A 4,550-nucleotide genomic window follows, 5' to 3' on the forward strand; every position below is an offset into this window, starting at 1 on the left:
CAAAAATCATGTGAGAGTAACATTTGTTATTCTGTCTTCCCTTGGTTCGAACATATCAATATGCAATTCATTTTATTCTGGTTTGATTTAATTCCAATACTGATACCTCAAAAGTGTTTTTGTCATAGAGTTACCAATAGTGACTTTGCGATATGGCCAGTTGTCTATTTAAATTAGAGATCCAAAGACTTTGCCTGATCTGTGATGTTATTCTCTCTGTCACTGTCCCCTCTCTCTGTGCATTTCTCCCTCCATGTCTATCTCTCTCTCACTGTCTCCCTCATTTCTTTGGACATAGTCTCACATAGCCGAGAAGGACCTCAAGCTATGCATCAAGGATGGAATTGAACACATGACCCTCAGATTTGTACCTCCAGAGTGTTAAGATTACAGACATGTACCACCACATGCAGTTGTATAGGGTGGTAGAGTTTGAATCTAGAACCTTGTGCATGCCAGATAAGCACTCCACAAACTGACTGGTATTTCTAGCCCCTCTTTTTCTTTTATGAGTCATCTAATCTTCAAATATTTTAAAGAGGCATAAGAAGATCCATTAGCTCATTTCCTTCCTATTCTGGGTTGCATTTCCAAGTGACTTCTCATCTAAATATTTGAACATTCCATTTCGAATGATATTTCCATTCTTGATGTTTTCTGTTTTCATACACATAGACACTTCCTATTCCTTAATTCTGCTAACTCCATGATGTAATTCCAATCTCACACTTATCCCATAGGTTTGATATTTCTCCCTATTAAAACATAATCATCAGGTAATGTTACCGTCACAGAAAATTCACTTTAATTCTTTAATGTTATAATCTGCTGCTCCCACTTAGCATCTCTTCTCATTATGTTAATGTGAAAGAGGAATCGTGAAACTTGCCAGATACTTGGTACTAACGGTGCCTCCCTTGAAGCTCTGTCACACTCAGCATCAGTACCAAAAAAACCCAAAAACTCAGTAAATTTTTAAATAATATAGCTGATACATAACAATGAATTGGAAAGCTTGTATTATAAACAGATACAAGTTACAAGGCAAGATGTATAGTCTCTGCCCCACTGCCTATATCCCTCATTCAAGCTAATCAAAAACTTTCTCTTCCTGCTGTTTGGATTCTGTATGATCAAACCCTGAACATGCAGCTTTTTTTCTCTTTAATTACCATGCATTATTAAAGATCTCCACCAAGTCCAACCACTTCTATGAGCACTCCCCTCTGACACCCCATAGCATTAGCTATACCAGTTGCTGTATAACAGTGAAGTCACTGACATTTCAATTCTTTAGAAGAGTTGTTTGTTTATATTTTATAAGTGTTTGCCTATATGTGCATATATGCAATACATGTGTCCAAAACCCATGGAGGCCAGAAGAGGGCATCAAATCCCCCTGGAACTGGAGCTATGGGTGGGTATTAATCAATCACGTGGGCGCTGAGAACCACTTCTGGGACCTCTGTAACAGCAGCCAGTGCTCTTGACCCCCAGGGCCATCTCGGCTGCTCTGATATTTCATTCTTATTTGCATCATCAACACCTCTTTATAGATGGCCTATTGGATCTTCAGATTTAGAATCCTATGTGAGAAATGGTTCTTAAGCAAAGAGCTTATCTATTACTAATGAGTTCTGCAAGAATAGCAACATTTCAGTTGACGTGATCTGTCTCATTAAGACCACAGGTTCTCTGAATGAAATTCCTAAAAGAGAAGAGAAGCGGAATGAAAAAGGCACATTTTGCAAGAACAGTATCAGTCACTACACATGGGTCACTTTTCTGTGGATGAGAATGCACTCTCTCACCTGGCACATCACCAGAAATGATTAGAACAAGGCATGGTGGTGCGTGCCTCTAATTTCAGCACTTGGGAGGCAGAGGGATAGAGGCCAGCCTGGTCTACATAGTGAGTTCCAGGCTAGCTGGGACTACAGGGAGACTGTGTCTTAAAAAGACTAAAAAAACAAAGGATAAGGAACAAAATAACCTAATGTGGAAGTAATGAAATATGATTTCAGAATAACCTTGCTCGGTATGGTAGATGAATAAGTAATTACAAATACATTTGATAAGAACCCAGCGTATTCCTAATCATAAGGCTAATATTACTAAGCGTGCTTGTTGATGTATGTAAAAGTAATAGTTAGGCCTTTGGAAGTTTCTATTTGAACACAAATCATAAAGGAAAATCGTCCACTCTGACCTCAGCCTCAGGCTGACACAGGGCAAGACAGACAACCACAAAACCAGAGTCTATGACCTTAAGGAAACATCTGCTTAAAATGCATACTGTTTGCTACAATATCTGAGGTTGTACAGCATCCCAATATATTGTGTTACTGGAAAGATCACAACCCTTATCTACACTTGCCCAAAATATGTGTTTCTGTAAAAAGATGGCTGTTTAAAATTCCTTTAATAGGCTAAAGAACGCATACACATCTACGCTGAAGGTCACAAATCTACCAATATGGTTACTACCAAAAGATGATGTCAAAAATCCTATAAAAATCTATATGTATTTCTGGTCTGGGCCTTAGTTTTCCTACAGCCGGAACTCAGAATGAGACCCAGGCATCATCAAGAAAAACTTCTTTCACTTTCTGAGTACGGCTTGAATCTTGGAGCTGTGCCAGGTCAGTCTTGCTTAATTCCCATAACATTATACCACAATTACCTGAGACCACACTTTGGAATGTGGTTTTTTTAAATCTCTTGAGGATGAGGCAATACAGTTTGTAATTACTTTCTTTGTAACACTCATTACTTTGATACTTGAACTTGCTATATACTCACCAGTGGATAAATCAGTGATAGATGAGGAGTCTTCTTTACACATACAAATATGAAAATAGCCCTGAAAATTGGTGGTGCTTTACAGAACTTTCACGATACACAACCTTGTGGAGGAAGTATGCCTACTGCTCACATGATCATCCCCACATCCTTACTCCTGTTAGGGGAATCAAGATGAGACTGACCTGCCACATCTTGAATACTCAAGCCAAACTCAGGAAACAAAAGTTTCCTTTTATTATGTGTTGGCCCCAGTCAGAAAGCCTCCTCTAGAGAAACTGAGGCCCGGACCAGAAACACATGCAAGTATTTATAGGATTTTTCAAATCATCCTTCAGCAGTAACCATAATGGTGGATTTGAGACTTTCAGCTTATACATGTTATGTGCCTTTTAGGCTAATATAGGTCATCTAAATCATCAGCTTTTACAAAAGAAGACATTTTGGGCAATTGGATGCTAGAGTTGTGACATTTCTGGCAACACAATATGTTGCTGATGCCAGTACGATCTCTGCTATTTTATCAAACAGGACCCATTGTAAGCAGATGTTTCCTTAAGATCATAGACTATGGTTTTGTGGTTGTCTGACCTGCCCTGTGTTTGGTACTTATTCATTACCATACAGAACACAGTTATATGGCAGTGGTAGTTCCTTAATTCCATTAGGAATGTGAGGTTAAGGTTTTGTTTTTAATATTTTATTATTTTTATTTTACATGTAGGAGTGCATGGCCTGCATCCATGTCATACAGTGTCTGCAAAGGACAGAAGAGACCATTGAATTCCCTGGTACTGGAGATACGGACAGTTGTTAGCTACCAAGTGAGTGCTGGGATTCAAACCTGGGTGTTATGCAAGAACAGCCAGTGTTCTTAACTGTTGAGCCATCTCTCCAGCCCCACATCAGGTTAACTTTAACCAACATTAGGTTACTTTCCCCTCATCACTCACACCCATGATGAAAGACATTGATAAAACAGGGCAAGGAAAACTGTATCAGACAGAGGATACTAGCCACTTGGAATGACAGAGGAGGACACTCTTGGACCCTGAAAGCTTCAAAATAAGTTAGAAAAGATTTTACCTCATTTGGCCATTAGCAAAAGTATGAGATACAATGAAATTCATTGAAGTGGTATCTTTTTCTTCCCCTTGACCTTGTCCTAATAGCACCCTCCCTGAATTCTGCATCTATTGTTCTTCAACCTGTCAGTAGTAAATTGAGGTTTCAGTAGCAACAGTTGAGAAGAACCTGGAATGCTGCAGTTATTGGACACAAACCGCAGAGGGGTATGCTGGGGGAGAAACTTTTGCATCTATGGAGTCTGGTGTGAAACACATTTATAATCATGTGGGTTCTATATCACTGTGTTTCTTCTTGCTCTTTTTTAAGCTCAATGAAGTGTCTAGAAATTTCCCCACATTTTAGGCTCCCAATTCAGTGCATCAGATTTTTAATGGATGGTGGATGAAGGCACGAGAACTTTATGATAGAAACAAAGGACAGTTTGTATACATAGTTATACTCATACTCAAAGTAGACATGCTTTCTATGCGTCCCTGAATCTTGCTTTCCATTGGGAACTATGCACATGAGATGGTACCGTGGTTTGAATGAAGAAGATTCCCCTACATGATCCAGATATTGGAACATGTCGTCTCCAGTTGGTGGCGCTGTTTGGGGAGATTTGGAAGTTTCGGCCTTGCTGGGGGAAGCACATCACTGGGGGGGGGGGGCTTTGAGAG

This window comes from Nannospalax galili, unplaced genomic scaffold, assembly GCF_000622305.1.
Source record: "Nannospalax galili isolate Female #2095 unplaced genomic scaffold, S.galili_v1.0 scaffold4758, whole genome shotgun sequence".
NCBI classification, from domain to species: domain Eukaryota; kingdom Metazoa; phylum Chordata; class Mammalia; order Rodentia; family Spalacidae; genus Nannospalax; species Nannospalax galili.